Below are 16,215 nucleotides of genomic sequence, written 5' to 3'. Positions count from 1 at the left end.
GCGCCCCAATCGGAGGGCGCTCTTCCGCTGCTTCGGCGCGCGCCCGTCACCCTCGGGCGCGCGCCAGGCTACTGCTGCGGCCAAGAACGGGCAAATGCTCGAATAAACTTGGCCGCAGCAGTACACTGTTTTTTCATTTACTTACTACAAATTTTAGATCCCATATTTCTTGAATGTTTCGTGTCATGCTCTTCCAAGCTTTTGTTTTTTGCTTTTTACTACTAGGTTCCGAATCACTGAGTTCATCTTCTTCACTCAACCCAGCACTATCACCTGCTGCTGGTTCACTTCGTTTTCGAATCACTCACTTATCCATCTAACATTTTTTTTTGTAAAGCAGAGACATTTTTTTAACTTGTCCAACAAAAACACCTTCGTCACCATCTCCCCCAGCACCCTTCATCACCATCTCCACCAGCACCCTTCATCACCATCTCCCCCAGCACACTTCATCACCAGGGGGGAGAAAGAGACCAGGGGGGGAAGAGAGACCAGGGGGGGAGAGAGAGACCAGGGGAGAGAGAGAGACCAGGGGAGAGAGAGAGATCAGGGGGGAGAGAGAGAGAGAGACCAGGGGAGAGAGAGAGAGACCAGCGTGGGAGAGATAGAGACCAGGGGAGAGAGAGAGAGAGACCAGTGAGAGAGAGAGAGAGACCAGGGGGGAGAGAGAGAAACCAAGGGGGTGGAATTTTGTAAAATAGCTTTTTAATATGAACACAATGCAGGACAGTAAGATCACCCATATCATGATGCATTGAAAAATGTCACAATCCTTGGAACAGGAAACTTCAATAATTACTTTGTAAAATATTCAGTTGAACAAATGAACAGCGTGGGGGAGAGAGACCAGGGAGGGGGAAGGGAGACCAGGGAAGGGGAAGAGAGACCAGAAGGGGGAGAGAGATCAAGGGGGGAAGAGAGACCCGTGGGTGGCAGAGAGACCAGGGGGGGGGGGGGAGAGCAATAAAGGGGGAATAGAGAACAGTGGGGGGAATAGAGACCAGAGGTGGGGAAGAGAGACCAGGAAGCTGGAAGAGAGACCAAGGGGGGAGAGACAAGTGGGGGGAGAGACAATTGGCAGGGGAGAGAGACCAGGGAGTGGGAATAGAGACCAGTGAGGGGAAAGAGAAACCAGGGAGGGGGAAGAGAAACCAGAGAGGGGGAAGAGAGACCAATGGGGGGAAAGAGATACCAGAAGGGGGGAAGAGAGACCAGAAGGGGGGAAGAGAGACCAATGGAGGAGAGATAGACCGGGGAGGAGAGAGAGACCAGGGGAGGAGCGAGATACTGGTGGGGAAGAGAGACAAGGGAGGGGAAGAGAGACCAGGGAGGGGGGAAGAGAGACCACGGGGGGGGGGAAGAGAAAGGGGGAAGAGAGACCAGGGAGGGGGGTAGAGACCAGGGGAGGATAGAGGGACCAGGGGGGGTTAGAGAGACCAGTGGGGTGAAGAGAGATCAGGGGGGAAAGAGACCAGGGAGGAGGAAGAGAGACCAGGAAGGAGGAAGAGAGACCAATGGGGGGAAGATAGACCAGAAGGGAGAAGAGAGACCAGGGAGGAGAGAGATCAGGGGAGGAGAGAGAGACCGGGGGGAAGAGAGATCAGGGGGGCGAGAGATCAGGGGGGAGAGAGACCAGGGAAGGGAAGAGAGACCAGGGGGAAGAGAGACCAGGGGGGGAGAGAGACCAGGGGGGGAGAGAGACCGGGGGGGGGACCAGGGGGAGGAGAGAGACAGCGTGAAGAAAGACCAGGGAGGGGGAAGAGAGACCAGAGGGGAATAATAGAGACCAGGGAAGGAGAGAGAGGCCAGGGGAGGAGAGAGAGACCTGGGGAGTAGAGAAAGACTAGGGGAGGAGAGAGAGAGACTGGAGGAGAGAGACCAGGGGGGGATTTTATAAAATTGCTTTTTATTATGAACACAATGCAGGCCATTAAGATCACCCATATAATGATGCATTAAAAATGTCACAATTCTTGGAACAGGATACTTCAATAATTACTTTGTAAAATATTCAGTTGAACAGTTGAACAGCACGTGGAAGAGAGTGAGACCAGGGGGAGGGGAGAAGAGAGACCAGGGGGTGGGGGAAAGAGAGACCAGGGAGGGGGAAGAGAGACCAGGGAGGGGAAAGGGAGACCAGGGAGGGGGAAGAGAGACCAGGGAGGGGGAAGAGAGACCAGTGAGGGGGAAGAGAGACCACGGAGGGGGAAGAGATATCATGGAGGGGGAAGAGAGACCCGGGAGTGGGAAGGTTTTTTTACAGGTTTTTTTATTGGATTTTTCTATTTTTATGTTTTTCAATGCTCATTGACTGCTAATGTATTAATCTGTACCTGTTTAGGGTACAGATGAATACAGTAATATCCAATGCATTTTTTGGCAAATGCATTTCTTCTATTGACTGTTATATTTTTTATGTATGTTTATTGTTTTGATTAAATTGTTTTCAATTGTGATGGCTTGTTTCTATTTGTATTGTTTAGCGTTTTTATTTCATGCTTTTTGTTGGCTACTGGTTTATATTATGTGTTGCCTAATGATTGTATTAATTAATTGATGTGTGTTTTACTGCTTTCATATATGAAATGTATTGTTTGGCTAGTGACTGATTCTGCCTATCTCTTACTGCGCGTCTCTTACAGACAGACCCCGGTAGAACTCACACAGCATCAATCCCTGCTGGGTTAATCCGATGGGCCATTAGTCTGCCACAGCAAATTTTGAGAGAATCTCAGGACGTTCTCGAAATTCAGCTCGAGAAATGTTTGAATAATGGCTGCTGCATCTGTACACCCTCAAACCGATTGGAGGATGTTCCATGTGAAGGCTTCAATTTTTTTTAAGGATGTGACATCATCATAAAGGGAGGGAAGCTAGCCAATCAGGTAGAATATGCTTCCCTCCCTTGAAGATGACGTAACTTCTGTAAAAACAAAATGGAATCAGATTGGTGGATATACCATGTGATGCCTTTCCTTTATGATGTTATATCATCAAAATGAAGGGAAGATAGCCAATCAGGTAGCTTTCCTCCCTTCCTTTTTGATGATGTCACATCACTCCTGGGGCAGAAAAATACACAGATAAAGGCACTGCTATCCCGAGCTGTTTGGCATTTTACAACCTCACGGTATCTGACTTATGATAACTCTTTCTGAATACCGTGATAACACAAATGTCAGACCGTGACAATGCCAAAAGTTTCAATTTGGCAGTGATAACATCGAAGCTACCTGAATAGGCCGATAGTACTGTAGGAGTGTGCCTGTCAAACACTTGGTTGATAGCTTGTAATACCATTTATGGAGGTGAATTTAAAAAATAATTTATATATGTTATAAAATATCATCTTCTGAATAATGATGGGCACTTTCAGTGTGTTGTTTTTTTTTTTATTGCTTTGTTCTGGTGTTGTCAAAACTCAATTTATTTGTTTTTTACCAAATGATGCAAAATAAATTGCAGGAAAACGCTGAAATAGAATAAGTTACTGCTTAGAATAAGTATAAAATAATAAGGAAACAAAAAAAGGATAATTGGAAACTTAAAATAAATGTAAAAAAATATGTTGAGACACCACTACTGTAGATCTGAGCACTCAGGCTGGTGTTTAAGTATTTTGGGGGGTTGGTTCTAAAAAGTTAAGGATTGATGTTTTGTATTTGATTTTATAAACAAAGTCTGCAGAATATAACCAGAGGGCAGCAGGAAAGGTAAGGGGTTAAGATAGTGGGATAGTAACAGAAAGTTAAAGGTAGGGGATAGGGTTTTTTTTGTAGCAAAGTCTTTTGTGGTCCTACCTCTTTTCCAGAATGTAGTTGTAGAAGAAACGCGGGGGAGGGGGGTTAACCCCTTTATTAATATAGTGTTTACTAACCGCTAATGTGAGTAAGGGGTTAGGGGCCATTAGTTTGTATTTCTTATTGTACTGTTGCTGCCCACAAAGGACAAGGAAAGGGAGGAAGATGAGGACAGCCTTCATCCTGGCAGGGGTATGTGCAAGTTTTAATTACTTTATGCTGGTTGGTTTTATTTTAAATAGGCAAATGCACTATTATCCATATCTGGATAGTAATTAGTTTTCGGCACTGTATGTGTTACGGCGGGGGGGGGGGGGTTGTTGGAGCTACAGGGAGTGGGTGGGTTGTGTATTGATAGGTAGTAGGTATTTTAATGTTTATTGTAGGGAAGAGCTGCATGGAGACGCTGCATCTACATGTACGGCTCTTACAGGCAATCGTACAGTTCCAATATTAATTTTAAACCTAGTGTGCGGGAGCAGGGGTTCTTCTGAGCTGAACCACATTTATTTCAGCCTCGGGACCCTTTACTTCCCAAGATACAGGCCCCAGTATGGGGTGCCGATATCCCCCTGTAGGGTTTAAATCCCCCGGTTACGTGATGTGGAGGATTTTAACATTGTGTGGATACCGGCACAGCATAACAGGGCTTGTATCTCGGGAAATAGGGGTCCCCAAGGCTGAAATACATGCGATTCAGCTCAGGAGACCCCCTGCTCTTGCACACTATTTTTAAAATTTATATTGGAACTGTACAATTGCCTGCAAGAGCCGTGCATGTAGAGGCAGCGTCTCCATGCAGGTCTTCCAGACTGCATATTCAATCAGTTGCCGATCTATAGGATTTATAGCTTGACAGCACTTGGAAAAAAAACAAGTCGTTCGATGCTGCATTTTCAACGAACTTTAAAAAACTTGTATTTTTTCTTAGTCAATACCTTTTTACCAACATGGTTTATAGGGCGATAAAACAATGCAAAGGCGATCGGCAATGCACTGATTTTATCGAAGTTTAGTGAATAGGCCCCTATATATATAAAGAAATAAGGCAATGCACACCAAAAAAAACCAACGATAATAATTTTCTCAAAAAGAAGTTACAGAGTGCACAGAGAGAGACAAAAAGCCACCTGTCAACATATTCAGAATAATTTTTGATGATGAAGAATATGGTGCAAAAACTGCAGCCAGGGATTTTAGGTAATGACATGCAAATGAGTGCTCATAATGTTTTGTGTCCTGTTTTGCTTCTTATCCATCACAACATGGATCCCTGTAAGCTTATGTTTGCCTCATTACACATCTTTATTAGCACAGCCTAAGTTAAAGAAGTCCATACTCAGTTAACCTACTCACAGAAAATTGTTTTGGGTCTCATAAGTGTGAGGATTGTTATTGGCTATGAAATGTGAAGTGGTCGTTGCTACAATCAGACCCAAAGTAAGTTATGATGAGTTGAAAAGTGACAAAAAGCCTCCACCATATAGTGTACAGCAAAAAAAAAATACCACTTATGAGCACATTCCCATATTAACATAGAGTGCCTGTAGATTCTGTAATTGTTCCCTATATCTCAAAAGGCATCAGCGATACTACCACAAGATGTCACTGTAACCACAGGAAATGAACAGTTGAAAGTTACAGTACAGTAAAACAAAACAAGTAGTAGATGATGCCATTCAAATAAATAGAGATGTGGATACATTGAAACCATTACACATTAAGGAAGAAGCTCGTGCACAAAAAAATGACCCCCACCTACTGTAGAACTTGGAAACTAAAACGAGGCATGTTAATCAACATAAACATATTTTACCCATAATGAGCTCAATGACTTTAGAAACTGAAGTTTATTACAAGCACAATGAGCTGGATAATGGACTGGGAGGTCTGAAACGTCGCTCACCTTGTCTTGTACTGACCCATTGTGCATGTTTGATGCATTAAACCCTTTCTAAACATTTACTTTGCCAGATAGTGCTGCAGATTTTTTCGATTTTTGGTCTATCAATTCTGTAGCTGGATGGTGGTCCTGGCTGCACTGCAAGCACCCAGACTCTAAGCTAAGTTATTTGTACTCAGTTATTTATCTTCTATGTTATATTGAGTGCTCTGGACATCTTGTGATATATATATAGTTAATCCTCTTGGAAATGGCTATTCAGCTGCTAGTTAATTAAGCTAATTAGCCTGCTCTGAATAGACTGGATACAAAGAAATACCCGACGGCGACCGTCCTCCTCCGCATCAATGATCGGGAGGCTAGACTGCTAGTAGGAGTTGCTCCATGGCTACCTGCTCCGGTTCTACTTGGCCGAGACTGGCCCCACTTCAGAACATTGTTGGCCCCTACTCCTACAGGGCCTACTCCCCCGGTTCCAGAGAAGCCCGGGGACTTGTTCCCTTTTCCCTAGAGATCTTTTCCCATAGACACCGCGTCCCAAAGACACGTAAACAGAGACGTGCGGAAAAAGAGGACTGGTTAAGAAAGGCTGGGACTCTGGGTAAGGTTAGTCAGCCCAAAAGACTGCAAGTCATGGCAGGAGATGACCAGGTGGAGAACAGATAGATACGGTAATTTTGTCAGACCTGGATCTTCCTGACTTCTGTCAAAGGCAGAGGGAAGACCCAGCTCTGGCTAGACAATATAAGAAGGTGGTACGGGTCAACGACAAGATAATGGATGAACAAGGTGTAAGAGTGTTTCCACATCTTCAACTATTGAATTACATCCTATATCGTGTGAATAAGGTTACACAAACAGGGGAGGTCATTCGACAGATGCTAGTCCCTAAAGGTTTGATTAAAACAGTGTTTACCCTAGCCAATGCTCTACCATGGGGTGGTCATTTGGGCAGAGATAAGACCATGGACCGCATCTCATCCAGGTTTTACTGGCCTGGCATACATGGTGACATCATGAAACTATGTGAGACATGTCCTGAATGCCAGTTAACTAGCCAAAAAGGACAGAAGCTGGCTCCCTTTGTTCCTCTGCCCTTGGTAGCAGTCCCATTCGAGAGGATTGGGGTAGATCTGGTAGGACCTTTAGAACCCTATGCGAAGGGACATAAGTTCATACTCGTTGTCGTAGATTATGCCACCAGATATCCTGAGGCCTTCCCTCTGAGATCTACCACTGCTAAACAGGTTGCTCACAGGCTGTTAGAGCTGTTCTCTAGAGTAGGACTTCCCCAAGTAATGTTACCTGACCAGGGAACAAATTTCATGGCGAAGTTAATGCAGGATGTCCTGAAGTTATTGGAGGTAAAATCTGTCCGGACCTCAGTCTACCATCCTCAGACTGATGGATTGGTAGAGAGGTTTAACCGTACTTTAAAAACCATGCTTAGGAGGTTTGCGGACACTGAAAAGCGAGCTTGGGATGAACTTCTCCCTTTCCTGTTGTTTGCGGTACGAGAAGTTCCCCAATCATCCACAGGCTTCTCCCCGTTTGAGCTCCTATATGGACACCAACCTCAGGGTATTCTCGACTTACTGAAGGAATCCTGGGAGGAGGAGCCCGCCCCCTCCAAGAATACCCTTCAGTATGTCATAGACCTTAGAAACCGCCTAGACATGATAGGTCAGTTTGCTAAGGAAAATCTCAAATCTGCTCAAGAACGTCAAGAGAGGCAGTACAACCAAAATGCCCGCTTGAGGGTCTTCCAACGTGGGGACCAAGTGATGCTACTACTACCGACATCAGAGAGTAAACTCCTTGCAAAGTGGCAGGGTCCTTTCCAAGTTCTCCGCCGCACCGGGGAGGTGAACTATGAGATCTCTCAACCAGGGTCCAGGAACGGTAAACAAATCTACCACGTAAACCTCCTGAAACCCTGGAAAATGATGAGAACGCTGTTCATCCACCCTCGGGAAGGAGAGACGGATTTGTGTCCACAGCCTCCAAAGGGTAGTATGTACAATGACCATCAGGTTCCCATGGGAGGGCAGTTAACAACGGAACAAAGGTGTGGCCTACTAGAATTATGTGACCAGTTCCCAGATGTTTTCTCTGAGCTGCCAGGGCAGACTGATTTAGTGTTCCATAGGATTGAGATAGAACCTGGCGTAAAAGTAAGGTCCTGTCCCTATAGATTGCCAGAGGGCCGAAAAGACCTTGTAGAGAGGGAGATCACATCAACTGCATTACCCTGGTCTAAATTCCTACTTACCTCCTTAAAGAAAAAATAAGGTTAGTTTGGCATGATATATCCTTCATAAATCCATGCTGACTATTATTAATTATTTTGTTTTCAATTAGGTATTCCTGAATATTATCCTGTATTAAACATTCAAGTAGCCTCCCCACTATTGAAGTCAGGCTTACAGGTCTGTAATTCCCCGATTCTGATCAAACTCCCTTTTTGAATATAGGCACCACATCTGCTTTATGCCAATCTTGTGGTACTGAGCCTGTGGAGATGGAGTCCTTGAATACTAAATATAATGACTTGGCTTTTACTGAACTTAACTCCTTTTAAGTTTTTTTTTTATAACTCAAATTTTATTGAGGTTTTTGACATGTAGCAGTACATAGGTTCGCATTCATGAAAATCACACCTGTTGTACAAACAATATACATATAGAAATGATAATCAGACTTATAGGTTTTAATATGTAAGATATAATTTTTGTTAATGGTATATAGAAGCTAGTTTTATAAGATTAGAAGAGAAAGATTTAATTACATACTTTTTCAAATTTCAAAAATGATTATTACAAGAAATAATTATGGAATGCAGTAACTCTTGAACATTACCTTGAATGTAGGAGGATACTAAGAGGGGTGATAATTTTTAAATCTCTAAATTCAAATAAGGAAGATATAACATTTCAAGACCAATTGGAAAGAATTTTCTATAATTGCTCTTTTTTATGAGATTATATTTTTACACATAGAAGATGTGTCATAAAATATAGATCGAGAAATGAATGTAATGTGAAAACTTTAATCAAATCAACAACATTTTAGGACAAATAAAAGAGAAGTTTTTAACATGAGAATAGAGAATCACTATCATAAAGAAGAACTTAAAAATAAAAATGCTTAGAAACATTCTTTTAAACATTATTTTTCTTTGCAAACATTCTTTGCAAATCACAAAGCAAAATTGGATATGAGGGTAAATCAAAAGAACCAAATTAGAGACAAACTACAAATGAGAATTTAAACAGAGAGGACAAAAGTTTTTTTTGGGGGGGGAGAGGTCCCTCTCCCCAGAGGAACAACAATCTACATGGAGAGGTTCAGACCAATATTAAAAGACATTTACAAAGCAGCATCTCCACTTGGAAGAAAAAGAGGCTGAGAGGTAAGAGAGGATGAAATATAAACTCCAGAAACACAGATGAAGAAATAATATCACAGGCAATAATATCGATAAGCAAGGGAATATTCAGCCTTACTGGAAAATAATTAACAACCGAAAAATTAAGTTACTTAATAAAGTTTGATCCTTTGCACCCTCAAATACACGTAATACTTTTTAACACCTACAGTATTACTACACTTATATTTGTAAGAATAAAGATTTCCCTTTTTAATGTTTTTTTTATTTTTCTTATTTTAGTATCTTATATGTATTTAAATATAGTTGTCATTTATTTTTAAAATCTATTCTGTAATACAGTTATATAAGTGCCAAAAATCCCGTTCACTGTGATTTATGTATTATTTTTATATAACACAAATAGACCAAATATCAAACGTATTATTGAAGGTTAGTAGAGGGTGTATAAAGAGAGAACTGACTAAAGCCAACTCACCCCTGAGGAAGCCATCAGCAAAATGTGTTGGTTGTTGAGGAGAGATAATGGATGACATTTGGGAAGATCTCCAGGTGCTGATCGCAGCAGAGGAGGAAGAGAGCCCCAGAATTTGGGATCTAACTCCCATTGCCACCTTGTTCATTTTGAGAGATAGATGAGCCATTTTATTTTAAATGCTTCTAAGTGCATCTCTTTTTTAAACTACATATGCTAAAATAGATTACACTATTTTCGGTTTCTTGTGTTTACTTGCATATAAAAGCCAAGAGATCCCACAAAGAAAACCTTCGAAGAGTTGAGGAGGAGAACTGAGCCTTGCATACTGAGTGCATATTACATGAATATGTTTTGTGAGTGCACAATCTCACCCTTAATTTCTTTATATTATTTTTGACATACTACACTATATATTAGAGTGGCGGCCGCCTTTAGTCACCTGCGGCCGCCACCGCAGGATTTTTAAACGTGGGGCAGACGCGGGCTTTTTTTCTTTAGTTTCGGCGCCGCGGGCGCATTCAATGTTCAGCGCCATTAGCGCTGAGCGGGAGATGCGGCTGGCGCGCGGCCAAGAGATGCGGCTGGCACGCAGCCAAGTTCGGCTATAAAAGCAAATAGCCCCGAATAATTACGGTGATGTTGGAGATTTAAGGGGGCTGTGACAGTATATATTTTTCTTCCTTTGAAATCTACAATAACATTTGTGCCTGTTGGAGTTTTGCTCTGGATAAATAATAATATGTGTTCAAAGAATAAGTGAACATGCGAAAAGCACAAAATATCTTAACGCAAAATAAAGTTGATTAATAGAAAGTTGATAGGATTTATCATTCAAAAGACACTCTCAATGTGTGTTAATAAATGTATTCCACTTAATTAGCAATACCCAAGAAAAGAAGCACAGGAGCGCACCAAGGTAAGGAAAATTTGTTAATGTATTAAACAATAAGGCAATAAAATAACTTACATGTAAGTAAGAATAAACGAGTATCCAGGTCAGCGAAATGTTCAACAGATCGGCATCATCATCAGTCAGACAGGGGGGCAATTTCAGTTCCGTTTATGTGGAGATCCCGCGCGCTGGGACTCACTCTATGGCACTTGCTGCAGGAATCGCCTCCGCATGTATGCAGGTAGTGGCATGGTATCCAAAGCTAATGCACATGTGTGGAAGGAAAGCCCCCTGTAGGCGTCTGTGTATGCCGGTTACGATGGAAAATCGGGACCGGAAGGGTACACAATGGTGTAAACTGGCCCCCAAAGATGGAATAAGGAAGCTAATTGCACAGTTCACTCGCGACGCGTTTCGTATAGTAAATATACTTCATCAAGCGATATCTTGGGCACCCGTGTGGGGTCCTTTTGTATACCACCAACTGCTATCATTGGCTGTTTGTTCTCAAATTACAAGCCAATCAGAGGACTAGAATGAGTAATTCATTCAAATCCACAACACTTGAGCAGACATATAATTATGGCCGCTATAGTGGTAAAATTATAGATTTATTAATAGACAATATTATTGTTATTTTTGAAATGGGAGGTAACATCTCAAAAAAGGGGAGATGCCAGGACAATAGATACTCTAATAGTTGGATTTGGGTACACACAGTCACACCCACGGGTATCCAAGAATAACAAGTGTACATTCAACAAAGATAAATACATGATCATAAGTAATAATAATCACATAAATACAATATAAATGACATAACAAATTACAACATGAAAACAAAACGGAAAGAGAAAAGAAATAAGAAAGAAAAGATTAAAATGGGGGAGTAAAAAAGGAGGAAAAAATGTATGATTCACATACAGCACCAGGTATTCCCAGGCAGTCTCCCGTCCCGGTACTAATCAAGCCTCACCCTGCTTAGCTTCCGAGATCAGACAGGATCGGGCACTTTCAGGGTAGTATGGCGTAAGGTATTTTGTGATGCTCTCAATGGGTTAAGCAAAATAAATAGAGTAACACAAATATAAATGTAAGAGCCAGACCAGAGAGGGTCCATATAAACAATGAGCAATATATAAATGACAGATTGTACAATAGATATTCCTCTCCTCTAGGTGTTTTGACTCCCACTATTTATCTCAAAAATGGTGTCAACTCTACATAGTCATTTAACCCCCCAGCATGTTTTGTTTGGAGGGTAAAGATCCAAAACTGTTCTCTTTTTGCAATTTGAAGATCTCTGTCACCGGCTCTAATATTGGTTATTATGTGCTCAATACCCATATATTTAACTCCTGCAGGGCTACACTGATGATCATCTCTAAAGTGGGTTAAAAGATGTGTGAGGGGTTTGGCTGAGATTAACAGTTTAGGGATATTAACAATGTTTCTAAGGTGTTCCAAAATGCGTATTTTTAAATGAAGCTTGGTGCGGCCTACATATTGTAGACTGCACCCACATTGTAATATATAAATCACATAGGTTGTTAGACAGTCAATATAGGTATTGATCTCATACTGATGATCTGTCATATGTGATTTAAAAAAATTCTGCGTCAACATTTTTTAACAGATTTTACATTTATTACACCTGTAATTCCCTTTAATACCTAACACATCTCTTAGATCTTTTTTCTTATTGGAGGTTGTACCTTTTAGAAGACTAGGAGCCAAGATAGTTTTTATATTGTTTGATTTACAATAGGGAGTTTACTTGCCAGAAATTTAGACAATATTGGGTCCATACATAAGATATGCCAATGTTTGTTTAAAATGTATTTTATTTTGTTATGAGAACTATTAAATTTAGTAACAAAATATGATGTTCCTTTTTTCTGATTTTGTTTTTGAGTATCCCTGGTAATTCGAACATTGGTTGGTGAATGAGGAGGACTGGATTCATCCTCTAATACTTGATTTAATAAATCTGGATTTCTATTCAAAGTAACAACTGAATTCCTTTGTTTTTTGGTTTTATGTGTAATTAATTTTTTCCTATCAATGTTAAATGCTTTATTATAGGCACTAGAAATCAACATATCATCATAACCCTTTTGATGAAAGCGGTCAAAAAGGATTAGGGATTGTTCTTTAAATGCTTCCACATCTGCACAATTTCGTCGGATAAGTAAAAATTGGCTGAAAGGGATGTTATTAATACATCTCCTTTCATGTCCACTTGTGGGGTGTAAAAATGAATAAACATTAGTAGTTTTGAAGTGGGTTTTGGTCAAAAGTTGGTTTTCAGCAACATAAATCTCCAAATCTAAAAATATAATATTGGATTTATTTATTTCACTAGTAAAGGTGAGATTAAAATTATTGGTATTTAATTGTGATACAAATTGATGAAAAGAATCTTGATCGCCATCCCAGACAACGAACACATCGTCGATGTATCTCCACCACATAACTAACTGCGGCGGAGATACATCGACACCTCATATGTATAGAGACTCCCACCATCCCATATACAAATTGGCAAAAGAAGGTGCAAATCGTGTCCCCATAGCCGTGCCACATAGTTGTAAGTAAAATTCGTGTTCAAACAAAAAATAATTGTGTTTTAATATAAATTCTATTGAATCGTGAATAAAACAACGTTGAGAAAGTGGTAAAGTGCCATGTAGTGCTAAGAAGTAATCTATAGCCTCTAAACCCCCACTATGTGGAATGGATGTGTAAAGTGCTTGAACATCAAGAGTGGCCAAACAATAAGTGTCCTTCCAAACAAAATCTATGAGAATAGTGAGAAGAGAGGTGGTATCAAGTAAATGTGATGGTAAAGAAGGTACAAGTGGTTGTTAAAATGAATCAACGTAAACTGAAAGATTAGCAGTAAATGAATTAATCCCCGAAATAATAGGATGTCCCGGTGGATTAGTAAGTGATTTGTGAATTTTGGGTAAGTGATACATAATAGGAATAGTGGGAGCCGCACAACACAGAAAGTCAAACTCGTGTTTAGTAAGAACATTATTCTTGTATGCATTTTGGAGCATACTTTTTAAATTTGATTGATATTCTATTGTTGGATCCCCAATTAATTTACAATAGGATGTATGATCCGACAATAGTCTTGTCGCCTCCAAACAGTAGTCTACCCTATTTTGAAGAATGATTCCCCCACCTTTATCTGCCTCCCGTACAACTGTATTCAAATCTAACTGTAATGACTTCAGAGTATGTTTTTCTTGAACAGTAAGATTATTTGTATGGTTGACTGACATTACCTTAGATTGACCAAGTTCATTGAAATCCTTTTCAACTAATTTGTTAAAAATGTCAATGAAATTGCCCCTTGAATGATATGGATGAAAAGTAGAATTTGGTTTAAAAGATGAATGTTGGATAGACATATCATCTATTGTATTGGTTGAGCCTTCATCTATTAAGGACATTAAATTCACTAGGTGGTTCTGTTCATCTATGGACAGTGTATCAACAATAGGGTTTACAGTATCTGTTAATGGTATTTGTTTGCCTTGGTCTGAGAAGAAGTATCTACTTAGAGTCAATTTTCTATTAAACTTTTGAAGATCTATATATAGGTCAAAGTTATTGACTCTGCGTGTGGGAGCAAAGGAGAGACCTTTTCCCAATAGATTCATGAGGGTATGGTCTATACGATAATTGGAGAGGTTGAAGATGCCTTTGGATTTTAATACTAAGTCATCTGGATAGGTATTGATGGGTGTGTGGTTCTCTTTCCCTTTTCTCCCCTTCCTCTGTTCCCTCTTCTGATTCCTGTCTTTTCCTTATCGCCTTGTTTGAGGTCTCTAATATGGGTGGGTGGTTTGAATCCCAGGCGGATATTGTTCGTCTCATTTTCTCCAACCTGTTTAAAAAATCTTCATTTTCTAGTTCTTCCTTTTTATCAGTTAGAACCTCAAATTTGTTTTGAAGTGGAATTACAGTTGTTTGTTTCTCTATTTCCTCTCGTTTGTTAGTGTAGTTTCTATGATTACTGTTATCTCTCCTATTGTGTACAACCTCTTGTTTTTTGTGATATTTGTGTTGCCTAGAATAATTAGGGTTCCAATTTGTAGATTTTCTAGTATTGGCTCCCCTTCCAACATCATCTACAATGTCATTTCTTTGATATTTGAATGGGCGTCTAGTGTGCTTTTCATGTGGGGGTCTTGAATGAAAGCTGGGGTCTCTAGGTGTTCTGGGAATATTCTGATTAGATTTAGTCTGTTTTGTCTGTAATAAACCCTTTGATGGGGTTTTATTTGTGACTTTAGTTTTCTTAGCCTCATATGGAGTGCTAGCTCTATATCAGATTCTTTAATTGTTTCCCAACACCTCTGAATATTTAAAGCGTAATCCCTTTTATCTCTGAGGAATTTTTTGTTTTTATTTACCTAGATTAAATTCTCAGATTTCCTCAACTTGACATTCATATCTCTAGTTAGTTGGGGTAATTTATCTAAACATGGAATCTTTAAAATTTCATTTTTAATTTTAGTTATTTGAGTATCCACCTCAATTACTTCTTTTTTCCTTTCTAAAATAAGTAACCGGATTTGCTCAAATGAGCAATGGTCGAGAATTCTCTCCCATTCTCTCCCATTCATTAGAGAACTCTATATTAACCCGGCCAAATGTTGCGGGTTTTAAAATTCTAAGTCCCCTAGGTATACGGCCACATCTTACATATTCCTCCAATGTGGCCATATCTAACCAAGATTTAGTCTCTTTATCTAATAACTTTGTAAGTCAGTCACAAGAGTAGGTAGATTAGGGGTGTCTTTCTCAACTAGTGATATGTCAGAGAATATTTTACTAAAAAGCTCTGGTTTATTAAACCTGTTATTAAGACAATCTAAAAAATGGCTTGTATTTGAATTAGCAATAGTAAGCCCATAAAGTAAGGGCGACAAAGATGGTGAAGAAGGGGAAGAGGGGGAAGGGAGGGGAAGTATGGAGGAAACAAAGAAAAAGAAGATGGAACGAGAGAGGAGAGGGGACTGGGGGACGATACATGGACAGACGGACAATACAAACAAATACACAAAGAAAAAAAAAAAAACAATTTGAAAATGTCAACCTAATACAACAGTAATATAAATAGGAAAAAAATTTAAAAACTGGAAGTCTGATAGCTGCTGCGTATACTGAAATGGGGAAAGACGGTGTGTGTGACTCAACAAGTGGGTTTCACAGATTACCAGTCAAAGAAAGTTCAGTCCGCGCTCTTGCTTCCTAGTGTTGCAGAAATGAATTCTTCTCCCTCATCTTGCTGCTCCTATGGCTTGAAGTGTATCCCCTCACTCCAAAAAACGAACTCCGGTGGAAGACCCCACTGGCGAACAGAATAACCAAGAAAAGAAGCACAAGGTAAGGAAAATTTGTAAATGTATTAAACAATAAGGCAATGAAATAACTTACATGTAAGTAAGAATAAATGAGTATCTAGGTCAGCGAAATGTTCAACAGATTGGCATCATCATCAGTCAGACAGGGGGGCAATTTCAGTTCCGTTTATGTGGAGATCCTAGGCGCTGGAACTGACTCTATGGTACTTGCTGCAGGAATCGCCTCCGCATGTATGCAGGTAGTGGCATGGTATCCAAAGCTAATGCACATGTGTGGAAGGAAAGCCCCCTGTAGGCGTCTGTGGATGCCGGTTACGATGGAAAATCGTGATTGTAAGCGTACACAATGGTGTAAACTGGCCCCCAAAGA

The 16,215-nt window shown here is 40.4% G+C and overlaps 1 pseudogene; it reads right to left on the bottom strand.

Moving 5' to 3' along the window:
* Nucleotides 1-11,378: 11,378 nt before the first annotated feature.
* Nucleotides 11,379-11,496, bottom strand: LOC142494021 (5S ribosomal RNA; annotated as a pseudogene).
* Between the last annotated feature and the right edge of the window lie 4,719 nt (nt 11,497-16,215).

This window comes from Ascaphus truei, chromosome 4 (genome assembly GCF_040206685.1).
Source record: "Ascaphus truei isolate aAscTru1 chromosome 4, aAscTru1.hap1, whole genome shotgun sequence".
In the NCBI taxonomy this organism is placed as follows: Eukaryota; Metazoa; Chordata; class Amphibia; order Anura; family Ascaphidae; genus Ascaphus; species Ascaphus truei.
This window is presented reverse-complemented; position numbering and strand designations above follow the sequence as displayed.